This window comes from Rattus norvegicus, chromosome 14, assembly GCF_021556685.1.
Source record: "Rattus norvegicus strain SHRSP/BbbUtx chromosome 14, alternate assembly SHRSP_T2T, whole genome shotgun sequence".
NCBI classification, from domain to species: domain Eukaryota; kingdom Metazoa; phylum Chordata; class Mammalia; order Rodentia; family Muridae; genus Rattus; species Rattus norvegicus.
This window is the reverse complement of record NC_141547.1, coordinates 20,005,395-20,030,283: the sequence shown is the minus strand read 5'-3', so window position 1 is coordinate 20,030,283 and position 24,889 is coordinate 20,005,395.

Here is a 24,889-nt window from a genome sequence, read left to right as displayed (position 1 = left end):
ATTACTTTCTTGCTTTTTCTAGTGTGTAGTTTCCTTCTTTATATTGGAGTTTTCCCTCTATTATCCTTTGTAGGGCTGGATTTGTGGAAAGATATTGTGTAAATTTGGTTTTGTCGTGGAATGTCTTGGTTTCTCCATCTATGTTAATTGAGAGTTTTGCTGGATATGGTAGCCTGGGCTGGCATTAGTGTTCTCTTAGGGTCTGTATAGCATCTGTCTAGGATCTTCTGGCTTTCATAGTCTCTGGTGAGAAGTCTGGTGTAATTCTGATAGGTCTGCCTTACTTTTTCCTTACTGCTTTTAATATTACTTCTTTGTTTTGTGCATTTGGTTTTTTAACTATTATTTGATGGGAGGAATTTCTTTTCTGGTCCAATCTATTTGGAGTTTTGTAGGTTTCTTATGTGATTATGAGCATCTCTTTCTTTAGGTTAGGGAAGTTTTCTTCTATAATTTAGCTAAAGATATTTACTGGCCCTTTAACTTGGGAATCCTTGCTCTCTTCTATACCTATTATCCTTAGATTTGACCTTCTCATTGTGTCCTGGAATTTTTGGGTTGGGAGCTTTTTGCATTTTACATTTTCTTTAATGGTTGTGTCAGTGTTTTCTACAGTATCTTCTGCCCCTGAGATTCTTTCTTCTATCTCCTGTATTCTGATGGTGATGCTTGCATGTATGTCTCCTGATCTCTATCCTATGTTTTTTTATCTCCAGGGTTGTCTCCCTCTGTGATTTCTTTATGGTTTCTATTTCCATTTTTAAATCCTGGATGATTTTGCTCAATTCTTTCTCCTGTGTGGTTGTGTTTTCCTGTATTTCTTTAGGGGATTTTTGTGTTTGCTCTTTAAGGGCTTCTGCTTGTTTACCTGTATTGTCCTGTATTTTTTTAAGGGAGCTATTTATGTCCTTCTTAAGTCCTCTATAATCATCATGAGATGTGATCTTAAATCCAAATCTTGCTTTTCCTATGTGTTTGGATATCCAGTATTTGCTTTGGTGGGAAATCTGGGCTCTGATGATGTCAAGTAGTCTTGGTTTCTGTTGCTTAGATTCCTGTGCTTGCCTCTCACCATCAGGCTGTCTCTGGTGTTAACTTGTCTTCCTGTCTCTGACAGTGGCTTGGCCCTCCTGTAAACCTTTGTGTTAGTACTCCTGTAGACCTGTTTTCTTACAGCCAGATCTGGGTACAGAAAACTGTGGGACCAGTTCAACTCCAATCACAGGCAGAAACCAAAAGGGTTCTGCCCCTGACTGCTCCTAGGTCCCTGTGTCCAGAGGGCACTAGGCAAGTTCCTCTTGGTCCAAGAATGTGAACAGAAGTGGTAGTCTCCCCTGAGCTCCCAGGATTTTCTGCACTTCTGAGAGTCCAGATCTCTGCCCCATAGGATTTGGGTACAGAGAACTGTAGGACTGGTTCAGCAGCTCCATGTGCAGGCAGAAACCTGAAAGATCCTGTACCAGACTGCTCCTGGGTTTGTGTGTCCTAAGGCCTGCAGTCAGGTTGTTCAGAGCAGAAGAGTTGGTCTTACCTCTGCTCTCAGGTGTGTCAGTGCTCCTAGCTTTCAGCTCTGGGCGAGACAGAAATTTGAGACATCTTCAAGACATAGCATCTCATACACTTGTCAGGAAGATGAAGCAACAAGTGAGCAAAAGAGAGAGAACTAAATTATAGATTAGTGATAGAAACAGAGATTTGATTCCCAACTCTATGACACAGGAGAATGTAGCATATATATGCAGCAGTCACAGTTCACAAGAGACCACTGAACAACTGCAAATGGCCTCTGGTCTAGGAAAATCATGGTAGTTACTGCCAAAACCTGTCTCTGCAGATGTGCATGACACCAAAGCCCATGTTCAGTAGCATCATCTCATTGTCTTCTGAACCTCTGCAAAATGAATAACCCCACTGGCTAAGCATGCACAACTGCCATCTTCTATTTGCACTGCCCATTCCTTGTTCACGGTTTCCTATTACTGATCATCTTACTTCTGGTCTTGCAATTCGACCAGGTAATTGTGCACTTAAGCACTCATCTCTCTTCTAAAACCCATGATTCCCCTCTGTCATAATAAGAGCATCCAAATTCAACATGAGATATGTCCCTTACAACATCTTCTGCCGACAGTCTACTTGGTCTTCTGTCATCCCACAACTCACACCATAGAAAGCATGAGGGGCAAATTCCCTGATAGCGGACACTTGAACCTAAGCTAATGAGTACCTAGAGCATTGTATGTACCAAGTAGAGAGTTGTAAATGAGGAAATAAGAATTTTAGGCCCCATAATATTGGGATGACTATAGTAAAATAGTTAAAATCTATGTCTACCACTTTTCTCATTGAGTTTCCAGTTCCTAACTGCTATAAAATTGATTTATGTATTTCTGTAGCAATAAAATACCTCTCCTTCCATACAATGTGTACATGTTTTTGATTGAAGTGAGGAAGACCTTTCTTCTAACTGTAGTAGTGAGCCAGAGGAAGGAGAGTGTAAAAATCAGGAGAAGGAACGCCTAGGAGAGACATGGTTTGTTTTTGTGCTACTAATGTTATTTTGGCTCTGTCACAAACAACAGAAGAATAACATTAACATTGGAATGCCCCTTTCTCATATTTGCCCTACTTAAAATTCCCTATCTTAGCAAAAGACGCTATCTGCAGAGATGTTTAACACATGGGAATTGGAGATTCATCCACTCTCCTCCTGTCTCTCATTTCTCATACCTAGTAAATTTGAAATTTTTGTCATATTAAATATTTTACATTTTAAAGACCATAAGAATTAGTCTGCTCTCATTCCTATAATGTTCTTTAAACCCCAAGACCTATATAGTAATGTAACATTTATAATGTAATTTGATTATTTCACATACATTTCTTTGCCAGAGTAAACTCTGCCAGACAGAGAAAGACAGACAGTCATACACAGAAAGACAGAGAGATAGAGAGAGGAAGACATACTAGCTAAAATCCAAATATGAGTTTTTGCTTCAGAATTGAGTCTGAAGTGCATCGTAAGAAACTATGACAGAGTTCTAGTTCTGTGTTACAGCCATGAGGTATGATTCCTTTCTCCCAGACCCACCCATCTTATGGAGGTTTTCCTAGTTAAACTCTTTGTAAATGATAATCATGTTTTTAAAAGTCTTCACAGTAACCTATAGGCTACTATTTAACAGAACAATAATAACTTGACACATAAAATTAACCCCACAACGTATATAGATATAGTATATACCACAAGCTAATTTCACTGGAATTAATGTATTAACTAGTTGGGAATGACAGAGACTGTACAGTTTATTTACTATAAAAATTAGTAATTATCTCAACAGAAGTTAAACATAATTAAAATATCTGGCACAAGAGAAAGAACTATGCACATCAACAGTGGGTTCAAATGCTGGACTCTGAAAATATCTAGTCATTCATTGTTCCAAGTTTCAGTCACTTCATATAAAAACTATGTGTACAAAGCCATATAGAGCTGGGACCTCATCTCAGTTTAGTACTAGATTGTTCTTATCCTAGTGACCTGCATTTTACATCCCAGATGCCAGGGAGGCAAAAGGTTCCCAGGACCCAATGGGGATGATATTAGCCGAAATATCCAACATAGATGAGACAGAACCTGTAGAGACCAGATCCAGTGGACAGGCACAGCCCCTGGTTGAAGGATGAAGGCACCCACCCATCTCAAAACTTTTAACCCAGAATTGTTCCTGTCTAAAGAAAATACAGGGACTAAGAGTGGAACAGAGACTGATGAAGGAAAGGCCATCTAGAGACAGCCCCACCTAGGGATCCATCCCATCTGCAGACAGCAAATATCCAGACATGATTGCTGATGCCAGGAAGTGCTTGCTGACAGGAGCCTGGTATAGCGGTACCCCAAATCTCTCCAGAGTCCGATCAATACAGATGCAGATGTTCACAGACTGAGTAACCAAGATAAGACTTAGGGGGAGGACTGAAGGAGCTCAAGGGATTGCAACCTTACAGGAAGAACAACAATATCAACTAATCAGACCCTCCCAGAGCTCCCAGGTACTAAACCAACCAAAGTTTTCACATGGAGCGACCCATGGCTCCAGCCACAGATGTAGCAGAAGACTGCCTTATGTGGCATTAGTGGAAGGAGAGATCCTTGGTCCTGTGGAGCTCGATGCCCCAGTACAGGAGGATGCCAGGGCGGTGAGGTGGGAGTGGGTGGAGAGCACCCACGCAGAAGCAGGGTAGAGTGGGGTGGGATGGGAGTTTGCAAAGGGGGAACAGAGATGGGGATAACATTTGAAATGTAAACAAATAAAATAGCCAATAAAAGAAGAAAGGAAGGAAGGAAGGAAGGAAGGAAGGAAGGAAGGAAGGAAGGAAGGAAGGGAGGAAGGGATAAAGCTGTTTGAACGCTATGCATAAATTGAAAAGCCAGCAGCCAAGGAGACACTGTCAAGTGGCCCCCAACTCATCTTTAAGATACACAGCATGGTGGGGTAAATGGTATGGTGGTCCCTTTCTGAGCTCTCTAATTCTTTACAGTGTAACCTGATGCCAAGTACATATGCTGGTCTTGAACAAAAGGCTTTCAAATCTGTTAGCCACCAGTAGATGTTCTGGGAAAATGTCTCTGCTAATGATTGACACCTCCATGAAATTGAAGTTTACTGACATCAGCGCAAAGGCCAAACTACCAAAGGTTTACATTGGTTTATCGTTCACTACCTAGCACATGCCACATGCCTCTGAGCAAGATGTAAAAATGTACTGTAAGGAATCTCATGAACCAAGTGGAGAAAGTGTTGAGAAAATTGTCATCATTAATTGTCTGATTTTTTTTCTGTGACCTTGAATGTCAATGATGTTAAAGTTAGGGTAATTTTTGTAGCTATTTAAAATTAATTCTTAAAAATTGTTTTACCCTGCTAAGCTAAAGATGCACCCATAAAAGGTAGGCATGGTCATGTATTCCCTGGTGCAGCACAATCCACATAGCACATTATCTTGCACATGCCAGAATTAAATATCTAAATGCTCATTGTGACTACATTTGTAAGGAAGTCATACTAATTACTGCTTTGTAGTGAAATGTTAAGAAAACATCTCCAGTGAAAGAGAGGGATTGACCGATGTACAGTGTTTAAATTACTATCAATAAGGCTCACCTTTTCTTACACTTGTAATACTCAAGTTCTCTGGAAAAGGAAAGAAGAAAACACACAAAGAACAGCTGTATCGCTCCCCTATGTTGCAAGGACTAGTGTGGATTAGCCCAGAAACAGAAGATAAAATAGTAATTGTAATAATATTTTGCCTAGAGATATAGAAGGGACAAAGGGGGAAAGGAATCCTTCATAAGGCAAGCATTGCCTGCCTTCTTTCTGAAGGCTCCCGACTTCAGAGGCTGAGAAGCTGACAGAGCTGCACAGATAGGAAGAGGAGCTACTTGGTACGTAATCATTCCTTCCGAGTTCAGAGGCTTCACCATCAGCCTTCTCCTGATGTGGGCTGTATCTAGTTTATAAATAACAAAAATACGGTAAAACCTCAAACTGTATTTCAGTGAAGTACAGCAATTTTATAATTTAAAGGGGGTGAGAAGGCACACTTCCACAAGTTGTCACCTATAAATTCATTTGCTTTTGTCAAATGGCAATAGAGATGAACAGTTGCTCACCATCTGGATTTGCTAGGAGCCTTAGTACAAGATTTAAAGGTATGAGCTGATAGTTTGCACTCGTTTCTATAAGGATGAAAATGTTCGTGCATCAGTGTTTCTCAATTATACAGGAAGTCACTGGGTCTTCTCTATTATCGCTTACCTGTTTTCATTCTGTTTATCTTGCTCATTCCAAAGAAAATGGCAAGGAAATAGCAAACGGAGTCTCATAGTTCACACTGTTTACAAAGCATAGGATCACTCATTAACTGAGTTTCCTGTTATTCTTAGAGCATTCAAATCTGACCATTGCCCAGAACAAACTAATCATTTCATTTTGAAAGTAATAAAAATTACCCTCTGCTAGATTTGGGAATGAGAACTCAGGCCACTTTTGTGACGAGTTGGTCAAATGGCCTTCCCTCAGAATCACAAAGACACAAGCCATAGAATAAGGCCACTGTCAAGAATTCATGGTTCTTTGTTAAGTGTCTGTCTGATAAAGATCAGAAGTTGGCCTTGTCACTTTTTGCCTTTAGGAATTGATTAAGTAGATGCTAGTGGCAGGGGAGAGGGGAATCAATTCGTAAGTGAAGTATCTTGTGTGGTTGCAGAATTATGAAGTATGCTATATATTTTTATAACTAGCTTCAAATAGCTTCAGTTGGAATATTGTGGGGATTTTGCTTTGGTTAAATTAAGAGAGTCTCGCAATAATTATCATATGAAAATTAAAGCTTTCAGAAGTTACTTGTAGATAATAAATATAAGACTGAGAGCAAAATTAGCACAAACCTTTCACACTTCTACCTTTTCATATATTTTTTCAGATACAAACTGATCGAATTTTATTTTATGTATTAAGTATGTAAAAACCAAGAATTGGAGGCAGAAGGTGATTTTGGTGGAATTTTCATGGGGATTTCAGTGCTCGAATTATTACACCAACTTAAGTATACAAAAGTCTACACAGAAAAGCTACATATCAATTGTTCTTCAATTGGCATCTGTTTTCATGTTTGCTCATGGTTTCCTTTCTTATACTTAGAAAAGTCAAATACAGTGTGTTACTTAGACATTTAATTCTGAATTTTTCGGATTTCTAAATAATGTCCAGGTGTCCATCAGCGCTTTTATTTTTCATTGTGAGCCCCACTGGGGTGAATGTTAATCAGGGTTTTCCACTTTGCTGATGGACTGTCACTTAGATTTTTAAGTCACGGCTACAAGCGTTGAGTGTCCCTTTTGTACTCTGCTGCCAACGTCACAAAACTACTTCGATAGAAAGAAAGTTTGAGTGACAGGATGCTAGCCTTACACTCCTTCACCTTCCCTGCTGGTTCTCTTAAGGGACTTCTTTCAAATAACTGTCCAGGAACTACAAAATCCTAGCTACAAAGATTAATTCAATGTGTGAACTGAGGACAAGAAAACAAGAGCTTTTATCTCTCTGTTTTCAAACCCCAGTTTTATGATTTTTAATTCGCAATTCCTGAATTTTGCTCATTTCTCTTTGACTCAATATTTTTCTTCTGAGTTGATAAATTCACTTTATACAATACATGTATACGTGTGGGTGTGCCAATTAGACATAAATGACTTTTTCTATGGTTAATCTTATGCAGACAGTGCATTTTTATTTGTCTCCTCACCAATACGTTTTTCTGTCTTGTCCTAGGGGACTGACTCTTGGAGAAGATGAAGACTCTGATTCTATTTGTTGTCATCTTGACCTTAAATGCTTGTTTATCAGTAAGTGTCGAATTCATGCTGCTACTCCTCTCAGAGCCCACATGTAGCCTGCTCAGTCCACGGCTGTTTAACTTCTGCCTAACAGTTTCATTGAAGCTTCTCTGTGGGTTTTCTGTCAACCTTGGAATGCAAATGTAGTATGTTTTTCTTTCAGATTTTAGTGATCTCTTGACTTCTAAAGGTGTGTAAACACAATAGTGTTTACAATTCAAAATAGGATATGCAGACAGATTGTGTTTCTGCAGTAGCAGCCTAAATACAGTTTAGTCCCAGAAGGTTCGTCAAAAGGAGAAATGTATGAAAACCAGGGAGATGATTCACAATTGTGAGGTCCCCAGTTTAGATACTCAGAGCAATGGCACACTGCTGCAGCCCCAGTGCTGTGAAGTGGAAAGTGGAAATGTAAGAATTCCTGGGGTTTCATTAACAGCTGGCTCTACCTACACAATAAAATTTCAGACTAATGTGAGACCTTGTCTCAAAACAAAAGGTGGAAGACACCTGGCAACTAGTATGGGACATTGTCCTCTGACACGTGCATTCTGTACACACATGCACCCACACCCTAAAGATTACCCATGCACATGAGCATACATATATGACCAGAGAATAAGCTAGCTAGTTAATTAAATCTTGTAAGATTGAAAGATAACGATTTTTTTCATTTGGATTAACTAAGTAAGAGATATCTAGGTATGATAATAACTCCCAACCATGGAAATGTCCTTGGCATCCTATAATATTTTTAGATTCATTTACCTAAACACTATTACCTAACCAAGTTATGATATCTTAAAGATGAAAGATGTTATTACAGTTCAGGCCAGAAAATTACATATTATCATGTATATAAAGCCAAATTAAAGTCCTTAATTAGCCAACCCTTAAGAGCAGGCTCTTTATTTTTATTGGATAGTTTATATATTTACATTTCAAATGGTATCCCCTTTCCAGGTTCCCCCCTCTCCCATATCCCTTCCCCCTCCTTCTATCAGGATGCTCCCCCTCCTACCCATTGACCCTCAGGTCACCACCCTGGCCTGGGGCATTGAGCCTTCACAGGACCAAGGGCTCATTCTATTGATGCCAGACAATGCCATCCTCTGCTACATATGTGGCTGGAGCCATGGGTGACTCCATGTGTACTCTGGTTGGTGGTTTAGTCCCTGGGAGCTCTGGTGGGGTCTGCTTGGTTGCTATTGTTGTTCTTCCTATGGGGTTCCAAACTCCTTCAGCTCCTGAGTCCTTTCCCTGCCTCCTCCACAGGAGCCCCATGTAAGAGCAGGCTCTTGACTTAAAGAACTCTTGGTATGGAAGCTCAGGGCTACCTGCCTAGGAAGGAAAAAATAGCCCAATGGCATTATTTTCAAGTACAAATCTGGGGAATCTGGTAGCATATGTGTTGGTTACACATCTGGGCCAATTGCCAGGGTCATGGAAAGTCCCAAAGACAAAGGCAGACATGACTCAGGGAATTGAGGACTGAAAAGCAGAGATGGGTCAAATGAGATTACGGTAAGATGAAGACAAGACGATGTTACTTTGGTGACTTCAGTACCTCATCTAAGGTTTACTGCTGAAAATATGATGCTACAAAGAATTTGCCACACTTCACAGGAAGCCTCTGGAATACTGATTAACTAATGGTGTCAGTGATTGTGAAGAGATGGAAATGTGACAGTCCCAGAGCATAATTACAGCCTACCTTTAGGCCTCTTAACGGCTTTTATTTGCATATTCTCTATTTCACATAACATTTTTATGACTAAGCAGTAAAACGTTTTGGAACCCATTAGCAGACTTCTAGCTTCTACCAACCAAAAGAATAATATTGTCAGATAGCATCCGAGACCACAGGAAAGAATTCCACAGTTTACCCTATCTGATGTTTTCACCAATGTATTGTTTGAAACGTGCTTCTATATTTGCAACTTTCTTTGTTCTTTTTCGACAAAAACTTCATGAAAATTTTGCTATATGGGAACCTGTAATTTCGGGCAACTTGAAATTGTAACTACTGACTTCTATCACTCATACATATTCCAAAATAAACTGTCTCTAATCTCTTTTGAATGGAAAGGTGCTGTTACATTTACAGATTCAATGAAAGTGAGTTGGAGGTTTTATTCATGGAAGGTAACCTTCTCTGTGGCCTGTGCTACAATGTAGCAAGAACTGCTTCCTGTCCTCTGAAGGTCTCTGCTTTGGATTTCTCTTCCACAGATTCTGACAGGTTGCCCAAGTTCCACCTAGTTAATTAAGATATTGCTTCAGTAACAGCCTCCAGGCTTAACACCTGAGTGCATGTAACCAAGAACAAAAGGTCACCAAATGTAACACCATCTAAACCAATGGTTCTCAATCTGTGGGTCACAAGCCCTTTGGTAACCGTCTATCTCCAGAAATATTTGCATTATGATTCATAAGAGTTGCAAAATTACAGTTATGAGGTAGAAAAATAATTGTATGGTTAGCATTCATCACAACATGAGAGACTGTATCAAAGGGTTGCATCATTAAGATGGCTGAAATCCACTGATCTAGACAATGTAGAATAATTCCAGTCATACCTGTGTGCTGACAGACAAACCTCTTCCACTTAGAGGACCCAGTTAAACAGATCATCCTTAGAGAATGACCTGTCTACTCTTTCAACTTGCAAAAGTTCTCTTATGTTTAAAAGTGACATAAAAAATGTAGTTTGTATTCTGCTATAATCACAGTAATTTAAGCATATTTATGCCCTACATGATTTACAGTCAGTATTCTTCTCAAGATTCTATGCATATCTAAGCTAATTTTATATTTGTTTTTATTTCCTTTTAGTTTACTGATGCGCATAGGAGGAAACAGGTAAGATTAAATTTTATATTTCTTTTTCTCACACTTTCAATCATAATCAAAACCCTTTATTGTCAAAAGAATCAATATACATTTGTACAGATTTGTATAGATACACATAGTTTTATTATTCTCCATTTAAAAAACTTAAAGCAGAGAGCCAAAGAATCATTTGAATATCAATATCTGAGAACCAATGTTTTGTAACAAGAATCTTACCTTCAGTTTCTCTCTGTGGAAACAGTTGCTTATCTGCAGTGTCATTTAGGCCTGTTTAGCTCTGTAAAATTATATCCATCTCTGTATCCAAACCTGCCTAGGTCTCTTTGATGTACAAGTATCTCTTTATATTTGATAAGGAACAATTCCTATGAATTTACAACATGCAAAATTCATTTTCTGTTTTTTAATCAGTGGTATTCACTGAAATAGAAAATCATCTGGATTTTTCAAAATTACAAATCCAGTCTTAACTCAGTCATTTCTAGTTCACATACCATTCACACAACAGGAAATGAACTGCACTGAGATTATGGGAGGAGCATATTAGTTTCTGGTTTACTGCCACGCCCCTCTCCATTTTCCCCACTCCTAGATAATTAAGAAGCTCTAAGGTACAAAAGAATTTTCTACCTCCAATGCTGTGGGAAGTTGCTTTCAAGCTTTCTGACCCAAACTGTCTGATATTTAGGAGAAATAAAATAATAATTCTAAATCCATAGGGAAAGTTCATGCCAATTTTGACAAATTCCTTCTCTTTTATTTTCTCTTCCATTTCTTAAATCCACCATCTTATCCTTTCCAAAGCATGTGAATGAAACGATATTTTACTTTAGAATAGTCCTCACATTCTGATGGTAAAATTATATACATTGTGAAAAATATATTTCAAGTAATTATCCCAGAGCTACTCTAGAATCAGCTTTACTCCCAATATCTGCCAACTATTGGAAGCAAGGAAATGAGTAGCCACAGAGTTTTCATAGGTCATTTAGATGATAGTAGCTTTGGTGGATTGTTTGTTTATTTACTATAATCACAAATTTAAAGAACCCTGAACCAAAGGTCCTGGGAAGTCAAACAAAATAGTCATAAGGTTAAACCCATGGTCTAATGAAAAACAATCCATCCCAAACACAGAGTGACTCCTGAGGTTTTCACTAAAGTTTTATTGTGAGTTCTTCCGTCCTAGGAACATATGAATAACATTGTATTAGTTCTATGTTTCAAAGAAACATCAGTCCCTAAGGGCTGTGTTTCTTCCCTCACTACTTCAAACATGAGCCCAGCAGACAAGGAATGATTTGTGGAGAGCAAGGTGGACAGTCACATTTATATTCCCACGACTAGCTTCTGTCCTCAATGTTAAGAATGAGAGATTGGGTTCTAATGCAAAATCTTAAGGAATGTCCTGTTAAAATCCTAAGTAAATGAAATAATGTGATGTCTATGGTATTGCTAAAATAAGGCTTTCACAGAGCACACACATTGAAATTTCTTTCCAGTGAAATAAATTTGGGAAAATTAAATATCTCTAAGGCATCCAGATGTTTGATAAGATAACTGTATTGGTAATTAGGTTCTGCAATAAAGAATCATGTGGTACAATATCTAAAACCTTTCTGGAGTGGCCTGATCTTTTCAACAGAGAATTTATTATAGACAAATTTTGAGGGACATTCAATATTACTATTAGGATTTGGAAACAGCAGTGATACCATTACTTCTCTTATCTTTCATCAAAGATCATAAGTCAAAGCCAAGTGAGATAAGGATGGCATTCCATTAATTTCTTACAGAATCAAGTTAGAAGAATTACATAATTTTAGAAGTAATGGTTAAAGGCAGAATTGTTTATATATTCCATCCTTACCAAAACAATTGATTTTTGTTTCGTTCTGTTTGTATTCTCTCTCTGAAGCTCACTCACATTTTTGAAGAGAAATCTAAATCATCTAAATCCAAATTTCATGAAAATCTAAAAGCTACGGAAAAGCAAGTGAACCAGAAAGAATCTGGGAGCTCTAAAGCAGCTGACCATTTGGCCCATACTTCGCGTCCCCATGGTTCTCAGTTACCTCAAGTTCATAAACCCTCCAGCTGCAGCCATCTCTCTCCGGGAAGCATGAAGCACTACCCTTCGCACATACAGTCACTTTGTAGATCACCTATTAGCCTTCGTTCACACTTTCATCTATTTGTCTTCTGCAACATCGCAAATCATCCACTTGTGCTCCTCCAACTAAGGTTGCCAGTACAACTGCTTTCTCTACTTCTGCCAGGAAAGATACAGATGCCAACTCCATCACTCCTTCTAGACCCCTCCATCCTGATGCCAACTCAACTACCACAAATGACACTGCCCCAACTGAGGCAGATGAAAGCAGCCCATCTGATTCAAATAGCACCACCCCAATTGCTACAGATGACAGTACTCTAAATGCTACAGCTGTTACCTCCCCAACTGGTGCACACGAGAGTACTCCAAATGCCACAGATATAAACTCCACAAATGATACAAGTGTTAGCTCTCCTAATGCCACAGATATAAACTCCACATATACTAGTGTTAGCTCTCCTAATGCCACAGATATAAACTCTGTGAATGATACAAGCGTTAGCGCTCCCAATTCACAGATATAAACTCCCCAAATACTAGTGTTAGCTCTCCTAATGCCACGGATATAAACTCTGTGAATGATACAAGCGTTAGCGCTCCCAATTCCACAGATATAAACTCCCCAAATACTAGTGTTAGCTCTCCTAATGCCACAGATATAAACTCCCCAAATGGTACAAGTAAGAGCACTTGAGCTGAAACAGATGTTAGCAATCCTGCTGTGGGCGGAAACACTACAGCCACCTAGGCTTTGCAAGTGTCTGAGATGGCAAAGATACCAAAGTAGGAGACATGGCAAACTAACATAAAAATATTTTCGAGTCTTTTCGTTTATTCTTTATTCTTTTTTTTTTCAGAGCTGGGGACCGAACCCAGGGCCTTGCACTTGCTAGGCAAGTGCTCTACCGCTGAGCTAAATCCCCAACCCCTTTAGTCTTGTTTTTAAATTGACTCAATATGTGCATTGGATCGTATGTATTTAGATTCCTTTCTTCCTCTAGAGAATGATACTATAGACACCATGCTAACATACTATATTAATAGTCAGTTGGTTTTATTCAAACAGATATACTTGTAAGAGGCTGGAAAGATTTTGAAGCACCTTCTACTACAAAATATTAGTGATGTAGTCAAAAACATAATTAACGCTTATAGAAATGTATGAAGTATTAATATTTATAACAATTATAATGTATAGAAAATATAACTGTACAAATCATTTGTTGTTTTGGGGGTCTATGGACAGTTCATTTCAGGACCTTCCAACAATAATGTGGCAGATAATCAATGTCTTCTAAAGTACCATAATATGGGACTATAGAATACACAGACTTCAAATACATTTCACATTCTTACTAGGCCACATGTAATAATTCTGTTTTGTGCAATTATAATCACCGAATTTTGCCCTTCCCTTGTCTCTTCCCAAATGCCCTTCTTTGATCTCTGTAAAACTCATGGCCTCGTTTCTTATTATCTCTTGTAACATGTATTGCAAAATATATAAATATACCCTCTTCAGTCTGTGTAATGTAACCTGTATGGACATGATCTCAGGTGTGGGGTTATGGGATCTCATGTCCGCTCCACACAGGGCATAGCCACTCAGGGACGCAGGATGCGGGAAGTTGGCCACGCTTACACCACACCATTTCCAGGCAGGCCACAGGGAAGCACTGGGACACCACTCTGAGGGTGGGGAAACACAGTCTGAGGTGCAGGACAGATGGAGCTGGCTCGGGGGTCTGTGGACCTGCAAGGAAGCCAGGGTCATCTTGTTCTCAGGCTCTTGGACAACCAGGCACCACTGGGAGCAGCAGAAGAGCTGAGAAGAGAGTGGGAACCCACAGGTGAGATCTAGCAATAATCTAGCCTGGGGTTGAGGGGGATAAAGGGGGGACTCTGGCTGGTCCCTCAGAGATAGTCCTTAGCTAGACAGAAAAGGGCTTGAGCTTGGCTTGGTGCCAGCTTTGGTGGGCTTTTGGCTTTGGTGGGAGCACAGAAAGGCCTTCTACAGGAGATTAGACAGTGGATCTATAGGTGAAGGCCTTCTTTAAGGCTCCCTATGGAACATCCTGATGAAAAGAGGCAGTCCATGACTTTAAGGCATTTATTGTCATGGTGGAAAGTGGAGGGGTAAAACCATACCCCATTTCTGAGGATGGGCCTGAGATTAAATACCTTTTGCAGGAAGGAATGTTGGGGAAGAAAAGTTTATTGGCTAAGCCTCCAGGCCTTTAGGTACCTCATTAAAATGGAGATCTGTCTTGAGTCTACATGACCATGGGTCATGACCTCTACCCTTAGAGGGGCTTGGAGTGTTGCCCTTATGTGACTGATGGCCACAAATCTATGGAGGCCTGTAGCTAGTGACAGGGGCCTGGTGCCTGGGATTCAGGTGAAATGCCTACCATCCCTTCAGGGTCACCGGGGTTTCTAGCCTTAGCTCAACCAGGAACCAGGCTGCCTTTCACAGTGTCACACTCAGGGATGACTAACTTGGATTGATTATCCAATTGGGAGGCTGTTCTCTGAGCAAAACAATTTGCCCACTCTCAGCACTCCTTAGATGTCTGTACTTCTTTGTCTAGGATTGAGGCTTCAAGTGTTTTCCCCTTCCATGGTAAGATGACTACTGATGTCATCCTTTCCCAGGTCCTACTTAGATGGCCGTGTTGATGAGACTTCACGAGTATAGCTTCTCTGATGTTTCTAAGAAACCCAACCTCACAGAAAGCATCCCGTTCCTCTGGCACTTACAGTCTCTCATCTCCGTCTTCTGCAATGAGCCCTGACTCTTAGGTGTAGGAGCTGTGCTCTTTAGGTTCCAGATGTGACTGGGCAACACACAGGCTCTTGTTCTCTGCATTGTGATCTATTTTGGTTTTCTATAATGATCTCAATCAGTTAAAGAGAGAAATATTTTAGTGATGGATGAGAACTTCACTAACCTATATGAAAATGAATAAATATTAAGCATGTAGTTTTGGATTACGGTGGCTTACTAAAGTGGCGGTTACAGGTTCTCTTCTAAAACCCTGACTCCTCTCACCTTGAGTAGTGAAAAAGATCCAGTTCCAGGCATGATTGCCACTTAGTAGAATGGGCTTTGAGTCCAACTCAACTCTTGGTTACAAAGGTACATGTAGCACTATTGCACCCATAGAGTTGCAGTGCCATGGTAATCATTTTTGTGATTCATAGGCATCATTGCTGGGTAAGAGTGTTGGTGCTCTCCTCTCTTGGAATCTTGCATGGCACTCCATTGAATTATGAAAGCTAGTCCCCAGGGAGGAAGCTCTCAGGTCAGATCATTTTCAAATCCTAACACAGAATAAGTACTGTGAGAATAGCTGTGATGTTGTGCAGAGGACACTGATAAGAAGAAAGTTTTTGTCTAAATACTTAAAATCCCCAGAATACGTGTAATACTTACAACCTTAGAACCCATGAAGACAGATTCTGCAGATGTGGAGAGTGGGTTGTATTTACAATTATCATGATAATAGCTACAATGATGAAGTAAAAATTTACTCTTGCCCTCAAAGATATCATAATCTACAGAAAGTATGTGTTTTTGAAATCTTAGGAAGAAAATTGTTAACATCCTACAGGTCTACGTAAATTCTCTCTATGACTATGGCAAACACTAATTCTTCATCTAATGTGTTATTTTCAAGAGTTACTTAAGTGAAACGTTGTACTGCTTGTTCTGTGGATCATTTTACTTAAAGGTATTTTAGAGCAATTTATGTGTATTTGTTAGGATTGTGTACACATATAATGGTAAAACACCCACTAAGCCTGTGCATGGCCTTAAGTTTGAATCTCACACAGTACTTCTGAAACAATTTACTCAAATGATTTAACAAAGTTACTTCAGTTCCAAAAACTAAGAATGTAGGAATACATTGCTTACTCAATATTCTTCAAAGGTTTTAACAAAGACAGAAAATAAGACATTCAACTGAAAATAACCATAAGTAATTTTTAAAAAAGAAACTATGGGTAAATTTATGTAAAAGTCCAAGCAATATCAATCAGGAAAAGCAAATAATTTTTCATTAAGAGAATAAATGCTGAGGGGAAAACCTATGTTCCATTATGGAACATCCAAGGAGAAGCACAATCACAATATTTTGATACTAATGTGTTATTGAGAGTCACTTTATATCATTTTTAATTACATGGCTATAACATTCCTGAGTTCTGACCAACTAAAATTACATGCAAAAATCTGTAAAAATTTGAGCTTAGCAACATTTTGTCACAGAGAAGGAAGGAGCTTTGTGCTATCCTTCCTTAAGATCTATAGAAATTTAGTGGTTGAAAGGACATGGACAAATATTTCCTTCAATTATGTAGCCATTGTCAAGTTATCCATATGCCCCATTCATGCTTCTATAAGCATCCCTCATTCAACTCTAAAACAACAAGAAAATAGTCATGGGAAGATAATTTAGAAACTTCTCTAAGATTATGGAAAAACAGCTTAAGGGTATTTTAATTATTAAAGGAAAGGGAAGAAAACTATAGCAATCAAAGGTGAAAGAGCAAATAGTCATAGAGATTTGCATACTGGATAGATTGATGGTTTCATAAGGTAATCAAATCAAAGTACAATTTTTAGTAGTATAAATGAATTAAGAATTATAACCAGCTAAATAGATAATTTTTATGATTATATTTAAGAGATTTTCCTTCTTTTTAAAATATATTTTATTGATTTTTTTCAATCATATTTATCACCTACTACTCCCCATGATTTTTCCAAGGTCTTCCCACACCTTTTCACCACCCAACTTCACGTCTTCTGTTACTTTACTAAATAACCCACTCAGAGTGTGTGGTCATTCTTGGGAGCATGGTCAGTCTTCAAGAGGCTACAAACTTTAAGAAAACTGACCTTACATACCCTAAACTCGTCAATTATTCATAGTTTCTCAGCTGGAAGTGGGGCAAATAACTACATTTTATAAAGGTAGAAATTAAAAAAAAACCCATTCCAGAGGATATTTCAAACATAATAGTTTCTTCATAAGAAATAAAAGTAGGTTCTTCTCAAGTGATTTGTATCCTCTTCAAGTCAAAGGGCATGAGTTAGACAGTCATCTTGGCTGGTTATGGACTGCCATAGAGAATCCAGTTATGCACTTGCACCTCCCTTATAAAGCACCCATTTTACATGTTCTCTGCCATACCCACTCCTTCCGGTATAACTTTATATAACCTCTCTAGCTCTGGGAGCAATGTCTTCATCTATATCATTGTCAGCCTTGGACTATGACTGTATTGATCATTTGATTGGTGAAGTATACAATAGGCAAAATGAAAGTAGGTATTCCATAATTCATGTCTTTATCATCCTTTATGCCCTTAGAGCTGAACATCCCAACAGGCACTGGGAGGAAAAGATACTCTTGGGGAGCTGAAACATTCTAATGGTTGGTCGCTCATGATATGAAAATAAATATTTTTGTAGCAGTTTCTTTCAAGATTAAAATCTTCTATCTTAGAAGGGAGTTTCTTAAGCCCGAAGATGCTATAAAGGAGGAGACGCAACAGGTTTTTCTAAAGGAAGATAAAACATTACATTCTGTAGAAAATCGTTTTTAAGTTCAGAAACAACCCAAAAGTTTCTGGAAGTTTAAGATAATGACAAAATTCACTAGATCCCTCTGTCACCCTATAAATATATAAGAAGAAAAGGTTAAACAGAGACATATAGACAAGCTGAGCTGACTAGAATTTCAGACAAACTGATCAACTGAATATTTCTCAACATGTTTGAGCTGCCTGTAGATTTTGGGGTGCACTCCAGTTTCCAGCTTTTATGAGCTGCCACCCATGCTCGGGTGGGCTTTGGTAATGCAGGTTTTCCTGAGTCATTTCTGTTCCTAGAACTAACTTCTCACCAATATTCCTGTAAGTAAGTAACCCAAATAATACTCCTTGGTAAACCAAGTTACACTTTGGTGGTATTCTTACTTTGGTCTATTAAGTGTTTCCTATTTGGGCTGTATAGACAAATGTTCATGCCTCCTCAGGAACACTAAGACATGAGTAGATTCAACAATAATTATTTGCTTTTGTTAGTCACTGAAGACTTTGTGTATTGCTACTATGTCAAAGCCAATTAAACAGAGGCCATTACTTTTCCACCCTACAAGAGATCACTAAAATGAAGCCATTGCCATTCAGTTACATTCCCTCCTGTAGTTTATTGGCATCAGTGTTTGGTAACCATCTATAAAAAATATTTTGACACTCTTTCACTGTCTTAAGTGCCACCATTACTCTAGACATCATGGCCTTAAAAAAATTATTTACCTATTTTCTTTCCCACTTCTTTTCACCTCCAAAGAGCTTTACTTCCCTACTACTTTACACAGTTCTCTACTCTGGCTAGCAATCTGAATGTGTTCCTCTAATTTCTTGAATTTTATTCATGCAGATACTCTTCATATAACAGATGTTTAGCTTCAACTTATTCATGTGATCTTGAGATATTTGTGATGATTCCTATCCATTATTATAGCAGAACTTCCAACTGTTGCCATCTGACCCTATATCCATTTGCCTTAGAATACCCATCTGTGAAGTTCATTCATACCACTACTGCGTGGTATGGACCTATTGTGGTATACTCTATTGTCAGTATAACAATCTTAAATCCCATTTTCTACCTCGTTGCGTTTGCTCGTTTTATTCAGAAATAATGGTCTAAGTATATCCAAAAACTTCAGTCCAGTTCAATTCTCATAGCTCAATTACCAACTGTTTCTTCTTGAACTCTTTAGTTGAGAACATCATTCTCCTTATCCACTCCATCAATTTTAAACTATTACCAGTGTCCATTTGGACAGCATTAAGGACTCTTAAAGGTCATCCTCCTTCAGTTTCACTTACCTCTATAGCACATATGCCATAATATTCTAGTGCTCAGAATTGGAGGGGGGGTTATCTAGAGGAATAAATCCAATTTAATTTAGTTCTAAAATCAGGCATTGTTCCTTCATGAAAAGCATAATTTACTAACTAGAAATGTATATTCCTCCAGTGAGGACATTATTAATATCTAAAGTACTTATTGTTATCTGAACTGACTCATCACTTATTTGCCATCAAGAAGGTCGATGTGGGACTGTGAAAGGCAGCCTAGTTCCTGGTTGAATTAAGGCTAAAAAGCCCGGTGACCCTGAAAAGATGGTAGGTGTTTCACCTGACTCCCGGAAAACCAGGCCCCTGTCACTATCCACAGCCCTCCATAGATTTGTGGCCATAAGTCATGTAAGGGCAACACCCAAAGCCCCTTCGCAGGTAGAGGAAATGACCATAGGTCACAGAGGCTCAAGAAAGATCTCATTATAATGAGGTACCTGAAGACCTGGAGGCTTAGCTAATAAACTTTCCTTCCCAGACACTCCTCCCTACAAAAGGTATTTAATACTCAGGCCCACTCTGAGAAGTGGAGTGTGGTTTTACTCATCCACTTTCCACCGTGACAATAAATGCCTTAAAGCCATGGGCTGCCTCTTTTCACCGTAATCTGCCATGGGGAGTCATGGAGAAGGCCTTCGCCTATAGAACTGCCATCTAATCTTCTGTAGTATGCCTCTCTGTGCTCCCAGCCATGGCCACCACCAAGCCAAGTTCAAGCCCTCTACCATCAAGCCAAGGATTATCCCACGGAACCAACCGGAGCTTCCCCCTTCTTTTCCCCATCAGTCCCAGGCTAGATCCAGCCCTCGGGCCTCCACTCCATCCCAGCTCTTCCAAGGCATCCAGCAGCACGTGGATATCTGAGAGCCTGAGAACCAGATGGTTCCTGACTCTGCAGACCCAGGGACTCCCTTTCCCACCACTGGATCAGTGTTTCGGGGCTTCCCTACAACCCAACCACTGAGCGATGGCATAAGTTAAACATGGTCAACTTCCTATGCCCTGCCTCCCCGAGCAGCTGTGCCTTGTGGCACAGAAGACAGGGTACCCTATTAGCCCTACAGGTAGAGCCTGTGCAGAGATTCAAAGTACAATGCTCACAATGAATTATCTAATCTGAAAGTTCAAAAATGTTCATGTTTAGAACTCTGATCTAAGCTATGCCACAACTGTATTCTTCAACCTACCACATGATCCAACTATACCACTCTTGGATACATGCCTAAAGAATTCTATTTCCTTTTGATGGAAATACCTGCTCGTCAATGTTTATTATTGCTCTATTCACAATAGTTATGAAATGTAACCAGTCTATATGTCCATCAACCCATGGGTGGGTAATTAAAATGCAATATGTTTGTACAAATTAATAAAAATTACAATGGGATTCATAGGCAAATAGAGCTAGAAAAAAAACCTTCCTGAGGAAGACAAATGTTACATATCTTCTGTCACTTGAGGATAACAGTTTTGAATCTTCAGGTATGTGTTTTGTTGGGAATACCCACAGAATTGACAGAACTAGCAAGAGGCCATGGGAGGAGGCTTTCAGGAGAGGAGAAATAGAATTTACTAGTATAAAGGCTTCAAGAGAAAATGAAGAACAAGGGTTAAATTGGAATGGGGATGATAGGACAAAGTAGAGGAGAGAATTTAGGGATTATTAACTCTAAAGACTTTTCAAAAGTTGGGCATGGTGGTGCATCTTCTCTCACCGAGGCCAGACCAGGCAGTCCTTTGCTGTATATGTTTTGGGGGCTTCAGTGTATGAGCTTCAGCTTTGTGTATGCTGCCTGTTGGTGGATCAGTGTCTGAGAGGTCTCAAGGCTCTGGGTTAGTTGAGACTGCTGGTCTTCCTATGGGGTCGCCTTTCTCCTCAACTTCTTCCAATCTTTCCCTAATTCAACAACAGGAGTCCCTGAGTTCAGTCCAATGGTTGGTTATAAGTATCTGTGTGTGTCATAATCAGCTGCTTGTTGGGTCTCCTGTCTATAAGCACACCACAGCACCACTAATAGTGTCAAGCCCTGGAGCTTGCCCTTAACATTGACCCCAATTTGGGCTGGTCACTGGACCTCCTTTCCCTCAGTCTCTTCACCGTTTCTGTCCTTGGAATTCTTTTAGACAGGAACAATTCTGGGCCAGAACTTTTTACTCGGATGGCAACCCCATTCCTCCACTTGATGCCCTGTCTTTCTATTGGAACTCTATGAGGTCTCTATCTCCACTGCTGGGCATTTCATCTAAGGTTCCTTTCTCTTGCTGGGTATATTAGTATAGTTTGACCATAATAATCTCTTGAGATTTGGAAAGACTTGGTAACAGTTCTTCTGGATGTCAGTTTCCTATGAGTGTGAATTTTCCTTTATATGTGACTTGTAACTTTTTTCCCTCTTGCAGCTTTCATATACCTTCTTTGTTATATTTACTTAGCTTTAGGTATGCTATGCCATGGACAGTTTCTTTCTGTTCTTGTCTATTTGGTATTCTGTTTGTCTCATATACTCCATAGGTGTGACTTTCCACAGTTTGGGAAATTTTTCTTCAATGATCTTAATAAAGATTTAGTTTATGGCAGTGGCATGAGCTTCTTCTCCCTTACTTATGCCTATAATTCTGAGGTTTGGTCTTTTTATAGTGTCCCCCAGGTCCTGTATGTTCCTTACAGTGTGACGGTGTGTGGGGTGTGTGTGTGTGTGTGTGTGTGTGTGTGTGTGTGTGTGTGTGTGTGAATGGATTTTTTTTATCTTTGACTCCTGATACTCTTTTTTTCTTGACTAACCTATTTTATTTGTAAGGCTGTCCTTTGATGTCTTTCAATGGATTATTGGATATTTTCAACTCCATTTTCCTTTCAGCTTGAGTTATCAATGTTTCTCCTTATTGAATTCTGCTCTCAAGCACTGCATTTTCCTTTTCATTTCCATCAGCCTTATTTTTGTGTTTTCTTAGGAATCAATGAGGTTTGATTCTCCTAGATTTCACTGAGCTAATTCTTTTTGCCTTTTAAATACTTTGAGTTCTTTGATAATGCTGATTATCATTCATTTAAAGTCTGTGCTCTGGAGATCATCTAGGTAATTATCACTGGCAAAAATGTCTACTTGACTGGTAGGTTTTAGAGAGGAGATATTGGCTTGATTTTCACAGACTTTGTATTTTTGCGATGAGATCTAAGCATGGGACTACTTTTGCTAGTTATAGTTCTGATACGGACAGAGCAGGTTGGAGTAGAAGAGAGGACGTGCAGGTGAGTTAGGGTTCCATTACAGAGGCATCTGTCCATATTGGCCACTCCATGAGCTTATTCGACACATTTTGACAAGCTGTGTATCTGCGATAGTCTCCATTAGTTTTCAAGGTTTTTGATGAGTGAGAGCTACATTTCTTTATAAAGATGTAGAGCTGGACAGCATAATGACAGTACCAGATTACACACCCACATGGTCAGGGAAATCCTACATAGTTCTGCCATCAGATGAACAACTGCAGGTGATTAATGACTGCTGGGAGGGGGAGAATTAATCTTCTCCAGGGACAAGAACTCAAATAGGCTGTGCAATCCCAAGCACTCAGCCATAGACACTTACATATATAAAAAAGCTAAATAAATTCAGTAGGTTATTTATATATATTAGCATATAAATAAATACAGATTGGATATTCATAGACACATGTGTATATTCCTAACAATAATAAACAAAGAAGAAATCATGAAAGTGGAAGAAGGCATCCAGGCTCTAGAAAGGGTAGAGAGAAGGGTTGGTGTACTGTAGCTGCAGTACTAATTACGAAATTCTCAGAAAAAATTAAGATAAGTTCAGGAATACTACAAAAGAGAAATATTGAAATATAAGTGAATTTCTTTGGTTTCTACAGCACGTTTAAAGTGAAATTGTATGCTTGTTTATATTCATGGGCTTAGAACATTCATATTATACTCGAAGACTAGTTTCCTGCTTCAAATAAAGTAATCTGCTTTCTGTCTGAATATAAAGGGGAATTTTTGCTTTAATTATAGTAGAACAAAAGATGGTCCTCATAAATAATTACCATAATTATATGTTTTTGATAAGGATTTTATCTGATTCCATTGTCCTCCTAACTTTGGGTGCTTAGAAATTGCAAAATGGTTTAAACTTTTGCAGCATCGCTTTAGCAGAAGGCAGAGGTGCAGGTTGTCTCTTATTTACCAGTTCTATCACTAACCACATCTCACAAGGCCAGATCTATACAATCCAGGGATTGGGATCTTTTCATCCTTCTACAGAGTTTTTGAAACCATTATGAAACTTCTAAAGTTCAATAAGTACTTAGGAAAGCATTCATCTAAAAACTAATTGATATTTATGAATGATATAAAATTATCCCATTTATATAATTTTCCAATGAAAAATAATAGCTTTTGCTTCTAAATTTCAACAGAAATAAGAGTCATACCGCAGTGCAAAAGACAACAAATATCGAATAAGTGTCAATGCATTGCTGCGTAAGTGTGCTAATCTAACAATATTAGGAAAATACTCCCATCTACATAATTCTCCATCAAAGCAATAGCATGAATCTACTGTTCTGTAGATTTCCTGTGATAATAGATATCAGTTCTATGAAAATATTCTTGCAGAGAACATTAGGTATTATCCTTGAAAGCCAGGAATTGTCTTGAGTGCTCCTTCCTCTCTTGCTTGACATGTGCTTCTGTTTTCTTGGTGCTGCTCTAATACCTTTCTTCTTGCAGTCCTATCAGAAACAATCTGTCCTGACAGAGCTAATCCTCTTTCCTTCAGATGCAATGATCCATTACAATGTATACCACACCTGACTAAAACCCTTGGCTGATAATTTCATTAGCATTGAAAAAGAAAGAGGTATTGATCCAGCCCCAGACTGAATTGTCAGAGGAAAGTTGCTTTCAATGTTAATTCTAACACAGAATCACCCTCAGTGATGTTTAGACCTCTGGCTTCTCAGTAACAGATAAGAATAAAGTTTGCCAATAAATAATTGGAGTTTTATACCCCGCTATATTGTTAGAATATTTTGAAAGGCACTGACATTCCAACAACACAAACATTAAAAGCAGTAATTTATAATCAATATCAGCTTGTACTTATTCATACAAAACCTGTGATTTCCAAATAATTTTTCATTTCTAAGCATTAACAATTGGATATAACTACAGCTAGTCTGTGTCTTATACCTACTAGATAGCCCACAAAATGTAGAAGAAAATGAGGTCTATAAGATAAACACATTTTTCAAAAGAAGAGATTGAGACATAGTGAAATAGAAAAATGTTTTATATAAGATACATACAGCCCAACTAATAATATATGTTAGCCTCAGGCTTAAAACAAAATTTTTTTCCCTGACTGTTAAGATACTGCATCTTTGCAAGGATCAATACTATTAAATGTATAGCACTTATTTATGTTTGAAAGAAGGCATGGAGCATGCAAAAGGGTTCCAGCAGATTTCTCAAAACCTGGATGAACCAAAACCACAAAGCTGTACTTTTCATTCATTTTTTAAGTAAAAATAATTCAGCCAAATTCCCCATAACTAAAAGCTGCATT